The sequence below is a fragment of the Alexandromys fortis genome, unplaced genomic scaffold (genome assembly GCF_014885135.2).
Source record: "Alexandromys fortis isolate MF-2015 unplaced genomic scaffold, M_Fortis_MF-2015_v1.1 scaffold_88, whole genome shotgun sequence".
NCBI classification, from domain to species: Eukaryota; Metazoa; Chordata; class Mammalia; order Rodentia; family Cricetidae; genus Alexandromys; species Alexandromys fortis.
Window position 1 is genome coordinate 5299161 of NW_026067961.1, and position 20285 is coordinate 5319445.

The 20285-nt window shown below is 49.9% G+C and overlaps 1 protein-coding gene across 9 annotated transcripts in view; it reads left to right on the forward strand.

Annotated features, from left to right (window-relative positions):
* The window catches only part of Spsb1 (splA/ryanodine receptor domain and SOCS box containing 1), a 134528-nt gene that overhangs the window by 105314 nt on the left and 8929 nt on the right, over window positions 1–20285 (forward strand). For 3 of the 9 annotated variants that reach the window (XR_007593731.1, XR_007593737.1, XR_007593738.1), the window contains exons 3-6: window positions 7779–8695; window positions 9899–10130; window positions 15543–15781; window positions 19555–20066. The gene's annotated coding sequence lies outside the window, so the exon portion shown is untranslated. Of the gene's footprint in view, window positions 1–7778; window positions 8696–8745; window positions 8804–9595; window positions 10131–13394; window positions 14585–15542; window positions 15782–19554; window positions 20067–20285 lie in introns of those variants that run through there. The other 6 variants (XR_007593735.1, XR_007593739.1, XR_007593734.1 and 3 more) reach the window with 5 other exon arrangements.

Here is a 20285-nt window from a genome sequence, read left to right on the forward strand (position 1 = left end):
ACACACACGGACACACACACATACACACACACACAATATCTGCACAAATGCACGGCGCAGAAAGGATGCTCTGTTGTTACTGGCATTGTCAGGGGCAGAGCCTGAATTCTGGCAACCCTGACAATGTAGACTCAGCATCCTGCCCTCAATGAGCCAGCTACAGAAACAAGTAATAGCGAGAAGCAGAAAAAGGAGATTCATTCAATGTGGCCACATCGGGGAAGGAACAAGGAGGTCCTTGTCCACCTTGAGGATTCGGACGTAGGATTTCTTTTTAAACAAGAGGCACGGGGTATGTATAATAAGCAGTCCCCAAGAAGCTGTGGTCCCACCCGTGATCCTCTCCAGTCTCTTCTACAAGGACATCTGCGAGGCCTTAGATCTCTGTGAAATCTCTCTCTGGGGTCAACGGACCCTTCTGGCAGGCACCAGCCGGTCTGAATATCCTCATTCCTGCCAGGACCATTACTTCGCGCAAGTTCTCGAGTCCATGCTACCTGTGACACTATAAAGCCTAGCGAAGGCTCTCCTCAGCCTACAGAGCTATGGAGCACGTTAGGGAGATGGCCTGCAAAAGAGAGCTTGCCAAGGCAACAGGATTTGTGAATCCGGCTAGCAGTCAGACGGGCTAGGCATGAAGGAGGCCCGCCAAGAGATAGAAGCGACAAGGTGAGCACAGCACTCATCAGCTAATCGGGTATCGCCCGCAGGCGGCTCAAAGCAAGCCAGAGAGAAGCTGAAGCATCTCGGGTGATTTCTGCGGCTAAGATTAAACGAACCGGCTCCCCTTCCGCAGACACGCTCGCCCTAGACTGCAGACTAAAACTGAGCGCTGGCAGACCCGAAGTGGTACATGCGCAGTATCCCAAGCTGTTCTCTTTTTCACACCTATGGAGTCCCGCTCCTGAGACTGGGCTTAAGTCACCCGAGCAGCGTGAGGTGATGGCGTCATCGGAAAGCGCCAGGGACAAAGTCGTTGCCGTGGAGATGATGCGAGTGTCTAACCCTGCCCCCTAGAAGGGATTGGCTGAGGTTTCAAAAGCCGGTAGAAGCTCTCTCTCTAGGGCCCTGGTGTTCAACCTGTGGGTCCTGATCCCTTAGAGGGCAGTCAAACATCAGATATCCTGCATATCATATCATGTATATATGTGTGTATATATATATATATATATATATACATTATGATTCATAACAGTAGCAAAATTACAATTATGAAGTAGCAACAGTAATAATATTATACTTGGGGGTCACCACAGCTTGAAGAACTGTATAAAAGGGTCTCAGCATTAGGAATGTTGAGAACCACTGCCCTAGGGCACATTCTGCTCAGGCTCCATGCTAACTTGTATCTAGTGGCGTTATAAGCATGATTCGAGCAACTTAAAGACCCAGGATAAAAATACCAAAATCACTTAGGAAGGCAAGGTAGCGGCACACACATGCACATACACAAATGAAACACACACACATACAATATACACAACCCAAAACAAGAAAGAAGGACCAGGAAGACAAGTGCCGGGAGTCTGAAATGTAAAACTATACTGTATTCGTGATTTACCAAAGTCTATTTGAGCTCACTGACAGGATTTCCCCCTCAGCACGGAAACGCACTGCCTCTACCTCCTGAAAGCGTACTTTTGTGACTCCATCTCTCTCCCCATCTTTGGTTTCCTGGCTATCATGACTTCTTGGAACTTCTTATATTCCTCTTCCAGCCTCCACCTCCTACCTGACTGAATCCTCTTCTGTCTCCTTTCGGTCCTTGTCTTCTCTTTTCTACAGGAACATTCTCTGTAGGCATCATTTTCTGTCCCACCAGCCAGTTCCCAAATAACTACACAGAGACTTATTAATTACAAATGCTCGGCCAATAGCTCAAGCTTGTTACTAACTAGCTCTGACAACTCAAATTAACCCATAGTTCTCATCTACACTCTACCACATGGCTCAGTACTTTTTTTTTTTTTAACATGGCATGTTCATCTTTCTTCTCCCAGCATCTCCCAGCAACTCCACCTTCTTCATCCCAGGGCTCTCTCCCTGTCTGCAAGTCCCGCCTTAACCTCTTCCTGCCCAGCTATGGGCCATTTAGTTCTTTATTAAACCAGTGACAGCAACACATTTTTACAGTGTAGAAAAGATTATTCCACAGCAATTCTCTGTGGAACTACTGTGGTTGGCTTTTGGCATCACACACCTGACTTTGTTCCTCCACGCCTGGTTTTTCTTCCCCGTTTCATTTGTTGGCTCAGACTCTTTCTTCTGACTTGTCAATGTATTGATGTGGCATATATCAGACAGACCCACAGCACTGAATGTTTGTGTTTCCTTCTTCATTGGCTCTTATGATGGCCTCATCTACATTGGTGGGTACAAAACCATTTTCATACTGGTGACTTATCTACATCCCTCCAGCCCAGAATGCTGCTTTGTCTCAGAGAATGGCCCATCCATGCTTCTAGCTTCTCAGGCTCCAAACCTTGCCTGCTCCTTCACCCCACACCTCACCCGTCACCAAATCCTATTGGCTGTTTCTTCCAAATAGATGCAGACATAGAGGCTGGAGCACAGTCCAGTGGGGGAGCGCTTGCCTGGCATGCACGAGTCTATGGGGTTGATCCCCAGCACAGAGGTCAGTCTTCAAGAGTCAACTTCCCCTGACAGAGTCTGAGAAGACACCTCCCTTATCTCTCATCCAGACAGCCATTCTACATTTGCCCCTAGTCCCTTCCCCCATGTGTGTTCATATGACCTCAGTAATTGTGTTCAAAGGCAGATCCTGTACCATCTCAGTGTAAATCCTTCCAGAGGTGCCATCTTGCTTAGAATAAAAGTCAAAATTTTGTCATAGCCAGCCATGTCCTATACGGCCAGTCTCCAAGCACACTGAAGGGCCTCTCTCTTCTTGATTCCCCCTTGCTCTTCTAATTACAGCCATGCTGGCCGTTTGCCAGGTTTGCTTCTACCTCTGCAAGGAACGCACCCTCCAACATCCATGGGGCTCCACTCAAACACTGGCCACTCAGGAAGGCGCTTTGCTGATTTATTATTATTTTAATTTTTTTAATTCTTTTTTTATTTTATTTATTTATTAAAGATTTCTGATTCTTCCCCGCCACTGCCTCCCATTTCCCTTCCCCTCCCCCAACCAAGTCCCCCTCCCTTGTTAGCCCAAAGAGCAATCAAGTTTCCCTGCCCTGTGGGAAGTCCAAGGACCACCCACCTCCATCCAGGTCTAGTAAAGTGAGCATCCAAACTACCTAGGCTCCCACAAAGCCAGTTCGTGCAGTAGGAACAAAAACCCATTGCCATTGTTCTTGAGTTCTCAGTATATTATTTTAATTTTTAAAGTTTTTAGATTTTTATTAGTGTGTGTATATATGAGTGTATTGCATGTGATACAACCTGACAGGCTGGGATATCAGATCTAAACTTATACTAGTGCGGGAGAATTCTGTATTCTGTCAATTACATTTTAAATAAGCGCCGATTGGCCAATAGCCAGGCAGGACAACCAGACAGGAAGTAAAGGCAGGATAATGAGAACAGGAGTATCCTGGGAAGAAGGAAGCTCTCTCCCCAGTCCTGCCCAGACCACTGAAGAAGCAGGATGTGATATGCCCTTCTGAAAAAGGTACTGAGCCAAGTGGCTAACATAGATAAGAATAATGGGTTAATATGAGCTACAAGAGAATTAAAGGTGTGAACCACTGCCACCTGGTGATATGCCAAAATTTTAATTCCTGGTCAGAAACACAAATTGTATAGTGTTTGATAGAAAAACTCATGATTAATGTTTCTCGTCGTCCCCTCCGTCCCCCTGACAGAGAAGTGTCCAAGACAATCATTGTGACTGCAGACAGAATTAACTGATGGAATGTGCTTTGTGTTCAGCCAAAGAGATGTCTCTTACATCCCACCAGGCTTGCTTGGCTTCCAACACGGGTGCTCTACAGGAATGCTGAGTCTGTTTCCTCAAGGAGTGAAGCATTTGGCAGTAGCCATGTGGTTCCCTTCCATGGCCTCCATGTCTTCTGCTCCCAACCCGCACGTCTCTCCCTCTTCCAAAAGACTATTCTTTCTTAACGGCGCTTTTGAGGAATATCTTGGTACATAAATCTTCCCGACTTATCTTTAGAGGCGTTTCTATAAACGAGACTTCTGGGAAGAAGGATTTCTGCTGTTGAGTTTCCTAACTACCTTCCAGAGAGGGTGTTCTGATGTGTAGGCCCATGGGCAATTTACGAGATCGCCTGGAGTCGTGCCCCCCCCCCCCCCCCAGCTACTCCAGGAATGCCCCTCCTTGTACTCTGGCCAACCTGAGAGAGGGAACCGATTGTCTCAGGGTTGCTCTCATTTGCATTTCTTTGATTACCAGTGAGACTGGCCTCCTTTCCAGCCACTTCCTACACTTGTTTAGTCAAGTTTCAGAGCTAAATGCCGGGCCTTGCTTGTCTTCCCCGTTCAATTTTATCTCGTTGGGATTAACCGAGCATTCCTTCCTGTTGAGATAATTTTGGACCTCGACACTGCAATTCCAACAGATTGGCCACCCTTCCCAGTCTGGGGCTGTTAGCACAGTTGATAAGCAGCTATCTTTGGTCCCATCCAAGTTGTTGATAGAAGGCTGAGGAGATTAAAGCCAAGGACAGAATTTCTTGGCACACCACTAGAGAATTCTTTGGACTGACAGCGCCCAATCTGTTGATAGGATTCCGCATGACCATGCTCTGGAGTTCCAGCAACATAAGGAGCCTTTACCTTGGACATGGGGCGGGCCTGGGCACAGATTCCCCGTTCAGGCCTTATTTGCTGTGTGAAATGGTGTCGCCTTCCAGGGAGACGTGTCTCAAGCTTCAGTAGGCTTTGTCACTGTTTTTGGTCCACAGGAAAATCTGTGAGAAGCAGTGGAACCATAAGCAGCATGGGTGCTCATGGCGTTCATTCTGTTAACAAAACTATCAAAGGCATCCTTTGGGTGTCATCATTGACCCTATCATCACCTTCCGTGGGCCAACCAGCCACGTGCCTGACCATCCGCTGTTGCCTTAGAATCAACCCTAAACTCATCAACCTTCCATTGGTCTTATTTGTGATTTTAAAATCTAAAAATTTTAAATTGTGTGAGGATGTAGCTTAGTTGCTAGAGTGCTTATCCAGCATGCAGTAAGCCCTGGGTTGGATCCCCAGCGTAAAATGGGAGTGCTGGGGAGGTGGAGGCGGGCGGAGCAGACGTCCAGGGTTGTCTTCAGCTGTGTGGATGTGCTGGCTCGTTTTATGTCAATTTGACACAAGCTGTAGTCACCTGAGAGAAGTGCCTCCATCAAGATCAGGCTGTGGGAGAGCCTTGGAGGATTTTCTTAGCGAAGGCTGTGGAAGGGCCCAGCTCATTGTGGGTGTGGCCATCCCTGGGCTTGTGCTCCTGAGTTCTATAAGAAAACAGGCTGAACCAGGTTGTGGTGGTGCAGGACTTTAATCCCAGCACTTGGAAGGCAGAGGCAGGTGGATCCCTGTAAGTTCAAAACCAGCCTGGTCTACAAAGCAAATTCCAGGAAACCAGAGCTGTTAAGCAGAGAAACCCTGCCCTCCCCGCCCAAAAACAGGAGGAGGAGGAGGAGGAGGAGGAGGAGGAGGAGGAGGAGGAGGAGGAGGAGGAGGAGGAGGCCAGTAAGCATACCTCTCCATGGCCTCTGCACCAGCTCCTGCCTCCAGGTTCCCCTGCTCTGGTTGAGTCCCTGCTCTGACTTCCTTCAATGGTGAACTACAGTGTGGAAATGTGAACAAATAAACCTTTTCCTCCCCAAGTTGCTTTGGTCATCACCACAATAGAAACCTGACAAAGACAGCCTGAGATCCATAAGATCCTGCCCTCAAAAACAAACATCCTAATAATCCAACTTGTTGCCTTTGGCCTTCGTGGTTCCTCACAGCACCCTGAAGTCTCAGGGGTGCTCAGTTCCCCCGCCAAGGCTTGTCCATCCTAACCCTCCCCCTTTCGAATCACGGATGAGAAAGCCTCCTCTCTTCCAGGCAGATGGGGGTCAGGGTGATGGGAGGAAGGTGCAGAAGGAAGCGGGAAATGGGAGGGGTGGTTCGTGTTTGTATGTTAGCACTTGGGAGAATGAAACAGGAGGTTTATGTAAGTCCAAGGCCAGCCTGGGCTACAAAGTGAAGCCCCGCCAAATGGCTTCTTCCCAGGGAGAGAGAGGAAACCACAAGAAGCCTTGACATTATAGCTCCCACAGCCCTCCAAGAGACAAAACTATTGTCATTCTGTCACTGGTGTCACCCCCAAATGGTTTTACACCCTGAGTTACTTCAGTATGGAGGCCAGACACAATTATTTGCAGGAAAGAACAGGAAGCCTTCACTCCATATAACACACAAGAATTAAAGGGGAAATTAGGTTCCTGATTTAACAGACACAAGGGCACCATCGCGCTGGCCTCATGGCTTCTTGTTTTAACTATTTATTTCCATTTTATGTGTATGAATGTTTTGCCTAAATGTATATGTCTGCACATACTTCGTGTGTCCTTGGTTTCTACAGAAGCCCAGTGAGAGAGGCAGCTCCCCTAGAGCTGGAATTACAAAAGTTGTGAGCTGCCACGTGGGTGCTGGGAACTGAACCTGGGTCCTCTGGAAAGCCACCAAGTCTGAACTGCTAAGCCATCTCTCCAGCCCTGTCTTTTGGATTCTTATCGCCATCCCTGGAGAGCAGCGATTGGCTCACACTGAACTATCCAATCCGAGGCCACACGTGGCCCAGGGTAGCTAGAAGTGCCACCTAAAGCAATTGTAAACTTGCTCCAACATGCTCTTTTTATGATATTTTTTTTTTTGCTTGCTTGTTTGTTTTTGTGACTCAGCTGCAGGTGTCAACATCATGTTGCAATGTCCGAAGGCTGGACATACCTGGTGCTGCTGGTCACCGTGTGTACGTAACAGTACAAGACGTCCGAAATTCCTTTTTATTTATTCTAGCTTGCTGGTGGCAATGACAAAAACAAAGGTTGCCCTGCCATGAGGGATGGTGTCCTTCCTAAAATCCAAGTGGAACTGAATCCCTGCAGAGTTGTTAGGCCTTTGGAGGTGACTGAGTCACCAGACTGCCACTATGGGGTGTGGAGGTGAGATGCTGTAGAGAAGGCCTGGAGGATCTGAGCAAGATGGCCTCTCCCTCCAGCCCGCTGTCCCACTGGGAAGCCGCAGGAAGGCCTGACCTCCCATTCCCCACCTGCAGAACTAGAAGTAGATTTCTAACGTTTATGAATTACTCGGTTGGTGCTGTTTTGTTTTGGTTTTGTTTTGGTTCAGCCAGGACAAGCAGACTGGGATCAAGGCTGTTAATGCTTGTTGATTTCCTGCTGTGCCCCGGAATTAACCCTTTAGTCTTGAGGCACGGAAGGGAGTGACCCTCCCAAACCTATCCTCTTTGTAAGAGGTAGAGCTGGGACTTGAACTCAAGCAGTCTGGCTCCAAGTGGCAGGCACTACATCCTACTGTTCTACATGTAAATGAGGCTAAGGAAGGAATGATTAGGAATTGTTTGTCAGGGCTGGAGAGATAGCTCAGTGGTTAAGGGCTCCTACTGCTCTTGCAGAGGACCCAACTTTGGTTCCCAGCACCCATCTGGGCAGTTCACAGCCACTCATAGCTCTGGACCCAAAGGGACTCAGTGGCCTCTTCTGGCCTCGGAGGTAACTTACACATGCATACAATTTTTTTTAAAAAAAAATAAATCTTTAAAACAAAAGAAATTATTTTTCTCCCAGGTTCTGAAAGCGCCCTGCAAAGTGGCCCAGATATAGTAGAGCACAGCCTCTCATCTCCTGGACAAACCACACGAATGAGCAAGGGAATGAAAGCACGAGTACCCATAGCCTCTGACTAAGCGAAGGGGAGAGTGTACACCTACACCCGGTGTCCATGACCCAAAAGCAGGGCACGCCGACACCAGGCCCCCAATCCCAGCCTGGACCACATCATCATGAGACAGACCTGCGATATACAGCCCCTGCCCTCAGGAACATCTGGCTCCGGAGACCAGCTCCAGATGTGTCCAGGCCTCAGCGGCAGCTGGTGGGTTCCCAGTACCGTCTTCCAGTTGCTAACCCGCACTGCTTCCCAGGACGACATCCGAGGTGTCCGAACTAGAATGTAAGCACATTTTAATACAGATCACTTCAGCCACAGCAAGGCAACTGGCTTCTGATGAAGCTGGCAAGAGATGCTCGTGAACTCATTCCGACTGACATCTTTCGAGGGGCTCACGCCAAGTGCAATGGGCCGCTTCGTAATTGTGAAAAGATCTGAGCTGTCCCCACTCCACCGGGGTTAGGCCCACTGGTATCTGATTCAGTGTTTACTTCATGAATGAGGTCAGTTCCCAGCACAGCTGGGGCTCAGGAGCGGAGATTGGTCAGCAGACCACGGCCAGGTCGCAAATCCACCCTTGGGTGTTAGCCTTAGGGCAGCCAGCTTGTGGCTCAGCTGGTTTAGCCACACCCCTGCGTGTTTTCTGGGGTCTGCTCCCTGGAGAAACAGACCCCGGCCTGACGCAGCCTCCACACGATGAAATCACAGTCGAGTTTCCCACATGCTGTGCTTCCTTCCACCAGTGCCTCTTTGGTGTTACCACGCTGTGCTCCTGGCCCTCCCCTCAGGAGCTGCAGAATTGCCAGGAAGCAGGGTAAGTTTATTTTAGTGCTTTTGGTTTTGTTTTGTTTTTTTTTTTTCCAGGATAGCTCTGCATGGGTGGCATGAGAGTGACTCAGTGTCTTGGAAGCCACCTCCAAAGGTAAAGAAGTCCCCAGGCCAGAGTGTCTTTTCCGCCTGTTCCCCTCAGACAAGAACAAACCAAAAAGCTCCGAAGGTTCGAAATGTGCCTTTTACGGACACCCATTGGGCTGGGGATGTGGCCCAGTTGGTACCCGCTTGCCTGAAGGGCTCGGAACCTGGGATGGAACCCCAGGGCCAGGGCCTGTATTCCCAGCTCTCAGTACAAAGGCAAGAGGACCAGAAATTCAGTTGGCTACACAGTAAGTTTGAGGCAGCCCAGAATACGCAAGACTTTGTCTAAATAAAAATGTCACAGAGACGCACAGACAGGGTCCAGACTTGCCTTTTCTGGGGGTTGGGGAACAGGGTCTCACTCGGTAGGTCCTGACTGGCAGTTACCGGCTTTGTTTTCCAAGTGTGCCACCATGCCTGGCCCCAGATTCCTTCGGACTCCTTTTTAAAAGAACCCATTCTCCCAGTGACAGCATTAATCCACCGTGATGGAGGGGTACTTGTGACCTACACACTCTTAAAAGCCCCCCTCTAACTGTATGTGGTGAGACACTCCGGTAACCCCAGACTTTAGGAGGTTGAGGCAGGAGGATGGTGCATTTAAGGTCAGCCTGGGCTACATCGCGAGAACCTGTCTCAAAACTTGGGAGTTTGCTGCCCTCCGACACTTCTGCATTGAAGATCAAGTTTCCAGTATATGATTTGGGGGATGTGTTCCGCGCTCTAGCACATTCTAGGCAAAACTGTGCCTTCGCCCTCTTCAACCTCATGGCTGTTGCCCTCTGCCTTCTTCCCTAAGGCAATGCACACGGCCCTACTGGAGCTTGCACCCCCACAGAATCCACCGGAAAAGAGCCAGCCACTCTGCAGCCAGAGCCTGCCCAGAGAGTCTCTTCTGTCCCCTCGGCTAGTCACCTGAAGCCCCCGACTGCACCAGCCCTAGGCTCTTGTCCCTTGCTGCCACCTCACGGGTTCAAGCAGCACAGATACCCAAAACCTGGACCCGTGAAGGGGCCAAGGAGCTCTTCCAAGAAAACCCAACTGTCTTCATTTGAGAGTTTCGAGTGACCCCAAAGTAACCTCTTGATTTCTGTTTTTGAAGGGAAAATATTTCCAGATCTGAATGGCTGCAGGGCCAGACTCGGCAGCTATGAGTCCTTCGTTATGTGACCTTAGCCGCGTCCGCTAAGCCACTGCCAGGCCTGATTGCAGAAACGAACCCAAAGCAAAGACTTTGAAAGAAAAAAAATCAAGAGTTCTGAAATTTGCCCCATCAAGTCTTTTGAAACAAAACTGTCCACATTTTTAAGTGTTTGACGTCATAACATTCCCAAGTAAGACAACGTTTTGAAAAACAGTGGTTGTTGTGTGTCTGTCTGTCTCTGTGTGTGTGTGTGTGTTTGTGTCTGTGTGTGTGTGTGTGTGGTGGAATGTGAGAGTTTTAGCATAGTCCTTAGGAAATCAACTCTTAAACTTGAAATTTGAAATTTGAGATGCGTGGACAGAATGGGCCACGAGGCTGCGCTTGCCCCAGGAAACCCATGTGCTGTTGAGACTGCCTGGAACTGTCTGGAAGTTAAATGTTAGGCTCTGAGAGAGGCCGGTCCTCAGAGAGCTGGCTGCTGTTATTCCAAGCGCTCTGTAGGCAGTATTCTATTTAAAGTCCTCACACCTGGTGCTTGAATGTTTCTTGTTTTCCAGTGGGTGCCCTAGAGCCCCAAGCTTCTTTTCCAGTGTCAGGTCCCCTTTTCCATGTCCCGGCAGCTTTACTCGGCATGCTGACTGGAAAGGAAAGACCATTAGAAAAACAAGGGCATCGCCTTGCCTCTGTTGCTGAAACTGGTCTTATGCGAGATTAGATGACCCTAGAAAGAGTGCTGGGACAGAGGGGCCAGGAAGCTGAATGAAGAGTGCCCCTATTGTCACCACAGAGAGAACGCCATATCCACTCCCTCAGTGCCCTGCACCCCAGCATGCCTATCTAAGTAAACCCAGGTCTATAACCTCAATGGCCTCTGGAGAAGCAGGTTTTGAGAAAGGAAGGGAACCCCAAAATGGCTCTGCAGATGAAGGCCCCTGCCCCCAATGGTCTGGAGGTCCGAGTTCAATTTCAGGACCCACAAAGTAGAAGAGGAGAATGAATTCCCACAACCTATCCTTTGGTTGCCACCTACAACGGCAAGTTGTCTGTCCTCTGACCTCTACACACACACACACACACACACACACATACACACACACGAACACACATGCACACACACTAAAGTACATTTTTTTTAAAAACTTGGGGGAAAAAAAAAGAAGGAAACTTGGAGGAGAGAACAATTAAAGGTAGGCGGAGGTTGTGCACAGTGGCACCAGCCTATGTCCCCAGTACTGAGAAAGTGGAGGCAGGAGGACCAGGGGTTCAAGGAGTTCAAGGTCACCCTGGACTTGAGCAGGGTTGCCCCCTGGGTTACAGAAGACCTTGTCTAACTGGAACAAAGAGAGGGAAGAAAGAAAGGGAGGAGGGAGACAAGATAAGGGGAAGGGAGGAGGATGGGGTGGGGGAGCAGAGCCCTCAGGCTTGAATTAGAGTCCTAAGAGGTGAAGGACTCCTGCCCAGCGTCCCAAGTCTCCCCTCGTTTCTCCAGGTCTCTCTTCCAACCTCAGAGGCTCCCCCCTCCTCTGCCTCCCTCTTCCCATTCAGTCTCTCACCCTTGGGGGCTCAGAAGAGCAAGGGTGACTGAGGGACACAGTAGGGCCACCAGGTTGCCTGGGTGGCTGTGGTTGTGGGCTGTGCACCGGGCTCTTCACGGTGGTCTTGCAGAGACATTCCAGAGATTTTTCACGTGCAAGCAGATATTTCCTTTGTGAGTTTCTAGACTAAATAAGACTCCCTGTGTCTAAGGATTGGTGTGCGCTGCTGACCTGACCCTGTCCTCTGCCAGTGGGAGGAGAGGGGAGCCCTCGGCTGCCCACAGGCCTGGATACCCAGAGGAAGATGTCAAGAAAACGGTGTCCTAGTAAGAACACCCATGCCGTCCCTCCTCCGCTGTCCCAGGCCCCTTCAAACACTGAGGAAGTTTGCTGGCAGGCCTTGGGACAAATGGGAACTTTTCCAAGAAAATGTGCCCAGCCCTCTGTCTCCACTTGTACTTATCTGTGTATGAGCAAACTTAAGCCAGATTTACTTTTTGAGGGGAGGGAGGGTCTCATGTAGCCCAGGCTGACCTCCAACTCCATACACAGCTGAGGGTGATCCTGAACTTCTGATCTCCTTCCTCGACCTCCCGAGTGCCAAGTGCCAGCGTTACAGTGCCACCACACAGGGTTGATGCCATGTGACGGCATCAGATCATCAGCTCGCCACCAACTGAGCCTGCCACCTAGAGCAGTTTCCGAGTCACAGACAAGCGGAGCAGACAGTGGAGGTTTCAATTAATCACCCTGCACATGGCCTTCCTGGCCATCAACATCCTGCACCCTCAGGGACATCCCTTGCCTATGAAACCACATGGCCACACTGTTATCACCCGAAATCTCTGCCACATTAGGGGTCACAGTCAGAGTTGCACAATACATGAATAACTTACTTCTGCTTTTATTATGACCTACAAGGAAGCTTTCATGACCAATAAATTGCGCGAGCCGAGGCTCCATCCCAACCCTGGCCACTCCCAATCTGTTTCCGCAGTGTGTCTTTTCCAGAAAGTCAGAGTAGGGATTAGACTGTGGGTAGCCTGTCCAGACTGGCTTCCGCCACTAGTACCACGTGTCTTCTGTCTTCTTTTCCTCCTCCTCTCTCTTTTTAAGATAGGGTCACACTATGTAGCCTTGACGGATCTAGAACTCACCACGTAGACCAGGCTGACTCTGAAATCACAAAGATCTGCCTTCCTCTGCCTCTCAAGTTCTGGGATCAGAGGTCTGTGCCATCACACCTGGCTTCCACCTCATCTCTTCATGGCTGGACCTCTGACTTTGCTGTAGCAAGGAATAATAATTCCATTGTCTCGATGTAGCAAGTTTTATATATTTCTAAGAAGCCAGGCTTGTTTTCTTTCTTTCTTTTTAAGATTTACTTATTTATTAAGCATACAATGTACTGCTGGCAAGGAAGGCACCGGGTCTCATTGCAGATGGTTGTGAGCCACCATGTGGTTGCTGGGAATTGAACTCGGGACCTCTGGAAGAGCAGCCAGTGCTCTTACTCTCTGAGCCATCTCTCCAGCCCCCAATGAGCTGAGTTGTTTTCTTTCTTCCTTTTTCTTTCTTTCTTTCTTTCTTTCTTTCTTTCTTTTTTTCTCTTCCTTTCTTTCTTCCTTTCTTGTTTTTTAAGTTTTTTAGCAAGGAACAAACACATCCTAAGAGTGAGTGGCTGTGAGGCAGTGAGCCTAAAGTAAAGCAAAACAACAACAACAACAAAAAAACCCAAGAAGTTGGATTTTTAATGCGTTTCATAATTTATTAATAATAGTTATTTTATTATAAATAAAGAATTTGATATTACATATATTTAAATATTAAATATTGGAATTATAAAGCTGCAATAAAGTAAAAACAATGTTTGGCCTAAATATAATAACTTTTAAATGACATTTTAAAATTTATTATAGGAGACTGTGTATGTGCTTGTGTACATGTGTGGGCACACACAAGCCACAGTGTGCACGTGGAGGTCAGAGGACGCCTTGCAGGAGTCAGTTCTACCACGTGTATCCTGGAGACTGAACGAGGGTGTTCAGGTTTGGCAACAGCACCTTTACCAACCGTGCTATCTCACTGGCTCAGAACACAGCAACGCCATCACGATGAAGGCTGTTATTACCGTCTCTGGCTTCGAAGTAAACCAAGAGGCACAGAGGGAGCCTGACTCATGTTCAGTGTGCAAGTCCATGCTGTGCTCACCGTAAGAACAGCAGAGTGGAGCACCACAGCCTCATGCTGGGAAGCTAAGCTTCCTGCCTCCCTCCTTCCTCTCTCCTTCTTATGTTATTTTAACTTGTTGGCTTGTTTGTTATTGTTGGGGGCACAGTTACACACGTGGAGGGCAGAGGTCAACTTGGTCTCGTTAGGTCTCGCCCATCTGTACACAGGTCCTGGGGTCAAGTCCAGGAGGTCAAGCTTGCAAGGCAAGTGCCTCTACCCACTGAGCCACCTTTCCTCTCTCCTTTTGCTCCCGGGGAAAGGAGAGCCACCTACTAATTGGCAATATGAGAAAGAGCTGGGCGCGCTTGTCACCTTAGCTTCCTGGAAGCTGAAGCAGGAAGGAGAGGTAAAAGTTTGAGACCCACCTGGGCTACTTACTAAGTTCCAGTTCTGTCAGAGGTTACTTAGCAAGACAGTATCTCTAATTAATCCATTAATCAATTAGTTAGAACCAGCGTGAAGTCAGAAGAGCTGTGCATGGGCTCACACATGTAATTCTAGCACTTAGAAGGCTGAGGCAGGAGGATGTCAGTTTGCAGCCAGTCTGAGTGGCTCAAAATCAAAAACAGTCACTACCAAAAAAAAATCTGTCTAGGAAGGTCGGCATAGAATAACCGAAACTAGAGTTCAGTTTCCATGAAATGGGAGCTGGCACCAAAGAGACCTTAAGTACTCAGCGGGTGTTTCAAAGCCAGTCCTGATGGCATGCCTAATCTTGCACGCCTCACCCTACCCCGTGATTGCTCAGTGCTATCTGGATTTCCGGGGCCAAGGCTGAAATCCCACCACAGCAACACCCAGGGCAAGAGTGACGCTCATGAACATGTCTGCACAGAGGTGTGAGAGGAAAGGGATACAGAGCCTCACCTGCTTGTGTTCGGGGCGTCCCACGGGCATCCCGCGGGCAAGGAGGACAAGGAGGGTGGTAATGACGATGGGAAGAGTGTCCAGGGAGCATCTCCAACCTGGTTCCTGTGGTTGCCCGATGGCATGGTCCTGTTGCTCAGCAACCAAGCACATCATCGCTCTGCCTCCTCCCTTGTCCATCCCCACTGAGAGCCTGGGAAAGCCAAATCCACCTGGCAGAGTCCTACCAAAGGTTCTTCTTCCTGAAAAGATGGACTGGGGGAGGCTAGAGAGACACCCAATTGCTAAAGCATTTGCCGCACCAGTATAAGACACTGGTTTAGCCTCCCGGAACCAAAAACCCCACGTGCCTGTAATTGCAGCACTGGGGAGGCAGAAACTGGAGGCTATGTAGAGTTGCTGCCCAGCCGTTCTAGACAAATCGTGAGCTCCAAGTTCAGTGGGAGATCCTGGCTCAAAAAATAAGGTAGCAAGTGATTCAGGAGGAGCTGATCCTGACTCTGGCTTCCATACTCATGTGCACACGTGTAAACATGCACCCCCACACACGTGCACACACAACCACATACACACAAAAAATAAGGTGGAGGTTAATTGAGGAGGACACAGATGTTGACCTCTGACCTCTACACACATGCTCCCCCTAAAATAAATAAATGAATAAATGGGTTGGAGGAGCCTCTTTTGCCTGGTTCTGTCTTGACTATGGTTACACTATTCGGAACAACAACCATGTATGACCATGATGTGAACCTAAAGCCCCTGCTAGCCTAGTGCACAAAGACCGCCACCTGCAGCCCTTCTCTCCCCAAGTGTAACACTATAGGGTGTGGGGAACACCCAGAACACCAGCAAGTCAAAGGGGGCATGCTGTGCCTTTAGAATTAACTGCCGGTTTCCTGCCTTCAGCAAGTATAAACAAAACAAGATGTTAAGGAATAGTCACTCCCCCTTTAATTCTCCCTAAGGTCCTGAGGCAGAGAGCAAGCCAGTGATGTTCCAACATGGAGCTGCAGATCGCCTGAGCAGAGCCGGCCGAGATACGTCTGTGCCCGGTGGCGGCCCACAAGTGGAGGGTAGCAAGGCGACGTGGATGCTGAAGCTCTTCCCTTCCTGCCTCGGTCCTGCAGAAGATGGCAGAAAGAGACGACAGGAAGATGTGGCAACACAGGGGCCAGACACCTGAAGCCCTGAAATCAGGAGAAAGGTGAAGGGCAGCTGCCCTGAGCCCCACCCACAGGGACTGGCGGGGGTGGGGGGGAGCGGGAGGGGATGGGGTGGGGATGACAAAGGATGCAGCTGTGTTTTCTGTGGGCCTTGAGGAAGCGCTGACCCAAGCAGCCCACCAGGATAAAGCACTAAGCAAACCTAGCAGCCTAGGGAGTGGGAGGGAGGAAGTGGGCAGAAAGCACAAGGAAAGTCGCTTTCTGGGGCTGGATGCTCAACATGTAAGAGGCCACGCTGTTCTTGCAGAGGACCAGAGTTTGGTTCCCAGTGCCTACCCAGCAGCTCACAACTGCTGTGCCCCACCCTCCTCTGGCCTCTGGGCCCCTTGCATACTTGTGCACAGACACAAGGCAAGCAAAGCGCCCATACAAACACATGCATCTTTTTAATGATTAAGAAAAGCAATCACGGGGGCTGGAGAGATAGCTCAGTGGTTAAGAGCACTGGCTGCTCTTCCAAAGGTCCTGAGTTCAATTCCCAGCAACCACATGGTGGCTCACAACCATCTATGAAATCTGGTGCCCTCTTCAGGCCTGCAGGCATAAGTGCAAGCAGAATACTGTATACATAGTAGATAAATAAATCTTAAAAAAAAATAAAATAAAGCAATTTAAAAAAAAAAAGCAATCAGACTATGCTCTGAAGATGGGCTCTGAAGGTGGGCTAGCCGCTTTCCAATTAGCCCGCTGCTGTCCATACATCTGCCTCACACACCTGCTCCCCTCCCAGGTCCCTCTTTCCCACTCAGTCACGCTGGAGAGTTCTACACGCTCTTGTCAAAGTAGCGTGTGGCATTTGGGGCTAAAGAATATGCTAGGAGTCATAGGGCAGACGATATGATTGTTGTTTGTTTAGGTTTGATCGGTTTTATATAGCCCAGGCTAGCCCTTGAACTACATGTCTGAGTTTGGCCTTAAACTCCCAATCCTCCTGCCCCAACCTCTCCAGTCCTGGGATTCTGGGTTTGTGTCGCTACCCCCAGCTCTTACCTCTCCTGGGCTCCTTCTGAAGGATTCTGTGCTTTCATGCTGTTTGGTTTTGGTTTTTGAGACAGGGTTTCCCTATGTAGCCTTGGCTGGTCAGAGCTCAGTATGGAACCCAACCCCTATCTTGAGACCATCCTCCTGCCTCAGTCTCCCAAGTGTTGGGATTATAGTACCAGCCACATTTGACTAGGAATTCTTTTTAAATATGAGCGACAGCCACTCCTGGGTCATTCCCCATCCTGCAAGAATCCAGCTGGAGCAGAGGCTTGGCTCCCACTGTCCCGGGCAGTGGGAGCTGACTGGTCTGCCCTAGACAGTGTGGTAGCCACCACCAGGGCAGGAGGGCCGCTGGTCATCTGCCTGCCAGATTCCTAGGAATACTGCCGGCTTTCCTAGCCCGTGGGAAGCAGAGCCAGCCTGTGCCTGGAGGCCGAGGGGAGGGAAGTTAGGCAATGTTTCTCCCTCCCACTGCCCACACAGCTCAGTGCTCCGGCTTCCCAAGTTCCCCCGATCCCTGTGCCAAGGCCTGGGGTATTTATAGTGCTGGCACATGCCGGGGGAGCCAGTGGAACAGCTGTTTTCTGATATGGGAAGAGGGAGCTATTTCTACTGCGAACTGTAGGGAAGTGAGCCGGAAGATGTCTGTCCCCCAGTGCTGGCCATGCTGGGGAGAGGGCTTCAGATCCTCTAGTGACAGCATTTCCCGCCCTCACTGCCTAGACAGTTCATTCAGCTGGTGCCCCTGAGTGCCAGGTGCTGAGCGGGCCCTGGGAACAAGGCAGGGTAAGGCCTTGTCCTTACAGTGGCTGGGAGTAGCCACATCATGGAAGCCGAGAGCGTCCATTCAGTCCTTCCGTTGCTGCAGCATGAATGAAGGGGACACAGAAGAGTCAATGCGAGGGAGACAGCCGCTCCTGTGGGGTGATGGTGGACTGTGCGGGGAGGAGGCAGTGGAGTGGCCAAAGCTTAGCTGGCTTTTCAGGACCAACAGGAGGGGTCCATGTGAGAGGGGCAGGTGATTGGAGATTATGAGGCCTCCCGTGAACCTACCCATCCCCTCCTGGGGATCGTAAAAGTGGATGTCTCTTCCTGGTAGCATCATCTGCTATGTGTGAAGATGGTACAGCCAAGCCAGCGGCCTCCCAGAGAGTTGGCAATAACACACACACACACACAAAACCTTCCACTCTGTAGCACACACCTGCTATGGGAGGACCTTCCGCTCCTTCAGCCAATAGCTGCTAAGATACCAGCCCATTGGGGCGTGGTCTATTTATCTTTAAAAAGGAGCGGCAAGCCCCAGCCTGCTCTCTTGGTTCCGGTGCTTAGTTCCAGCTCCTGTTCCGGTGACTAGGCTCCTTTCCTGACAGTTGGTGCTTTGTGAGTTTTACCCCCCCAAAATAAATACCCCTTTAAATCCTAACAGGTGTGGGATTGTTTCACGCATTACACACCCATGCATGAACACACTGACACTTCCCACACACTCGAACATACACAAGTGTGTGTGTGTGTGTGACATCTCTACCCCTCACGCATCTGGTGAAGGAACAGGGTTCCACCTTTCTGCCTCTCCTTCCCCAGGTTCCCGTTACCCCATCAAGCTCCCTTAGCTCTCCCAAATGCTCTTCTGGGCATCCTTCTTTATTCATGGAGACCTGTGGGTGCTCTAGCCGCATTTGGAGGAACTGCATCACTGGTAGCTCTCCTCTGCGCGGTACCTGGGCAGAGTAAGCCCCATTTGTGTTGGACTGAAGGCCTTAATCATTGTCTCCTACCTAACTAACCACTAACAGTGACCAAAGAAGAGATATATCTCGTGTTGTTTCATGAGAGGTGATGCCCCAATATCGGCAGCCTGATTGGAAGTGGTTCCCAGCAGCTTTCTCCAAGAGTCATGATTTATAGGGGGCGACTTTGTTTTGTTTTAATTTTTGGTGTTTTTTTTTTTGTCTCATGTAGCCCAGGCTGGCCTCAAACTTGCTATGTAGCTGAGAATAACCTCGAACTCCTGGTCTTCCCGCCTCTGCCTGCTAGGATTCCAGGCATATGCCATCATGCCTGACTCACTGGGAGTTTCTTCAGCACCGCAGGGTAACGGGACCCGTGCTGTATGGTGTGTGTGTGTGTGTGTGTGTGTGTGTGTGTGTGTGTGTGTGTGTGTGATGGCTTTAGCCATAGATTGAAGTGGCAATCCAGGGGGGTTCCGTTCATAGTACACTGGTATCAAAGCTGTTGGAAAACCCAAACTGGATCATCTTATCAAAGAAAAGCCATTCGTCCCTGATAAGATCGTTTGGCTCTGTGGTAGGGCTGGTGCGGGTTAGTGGTTGGCTTTCTGGTAGTGGGATCGTGAGGCTCTCCAGTGAAGGTGTACCTCAAGGAAGAGCCCTTGAGCCTGTGAAATTCAGAGGCCAGGACAGCAATAAAGGAAGGTTGTGGCGCCCTCTGGTGAGAGTGAGACTAAATGCACCCAGCAGGCATCCCTCTGAGGGATGGAGGGACGGCCCCAGCCCCACCACAGAAAGCACAAGGCTCTTAGTTCCTCCTGTGGTCCCTCAGAGCTCACAGCTTTCAGCCATGTGGAGCTGATGGAGTCCACTTAGACATTATATAGATTCCGTCCAAGAAAGGGGGAGGCGTCCATCTTAAAGAAAGATGAGACGGAAGGAAAGTCAGGCAGCTAACGCCCTCTGGTTCCCAGGGACTGCCCACAGTCACAGGGGGCTACCCAGACCTCACTACAGGGCCATGGGTTTCCCACCAGGCTGCATCTGCACAGACCTCAGGGAGCTTCTGAGTTGAGCCACATCTCCGTACATCCGCAACGAGAGTACTTAGGAGGACAGAGCAGTCCCCAGAAGACTTGAGGAAGACTGGGGCTTCTGCCCCCCAACACCAACTTCCCCAGGGCTCAGAAGAAGTGTGCCTGAGAGGCCAAAACGGGGATATGATGGTCCTTTTATAACCCGGGCGATGTCTAAGGACGTCCCCGGGAGCTCTGCATGCATCCCTGATGCACTTCCGTTCACTCAAGCCTAGACTGGTGAAGCAATGAGTTTTTGGACTACTTCCAGGACCATGAGTGAAGGTACTTAACAGACCATGGATGACTCGAAGAGCCCCAACAGAAGCTCACACGGCACATGGATGACGGCTTCCCCGAAACTGCATAGACGTCTCCCCTTCAGTACCTTCCACCCCGTCGGTGCTACCGTCTCGGAAGAGAAGTGGAAGCTGGGGCAGAATGATACACAGCCTGGAAGGGCTGGCATTCAGGTAACAGTCTAATGACTGTCCTGTCCCTTTGTTAGGGACAGTCCACAGGCTCTTGAAGGTCTCTTACGGGTCAGCCAGCTACTCTGGTTAAGATGGGAACAGCTGTTATGATCAGGAAACACAGCACCCCACCACTCTGAGAGTGTTAGCCTCCTGCGTATACACTGGATGAGGACAGATGTGGAGACCATGTGGAGGTTCAGGGACAGCTTCTAGTCC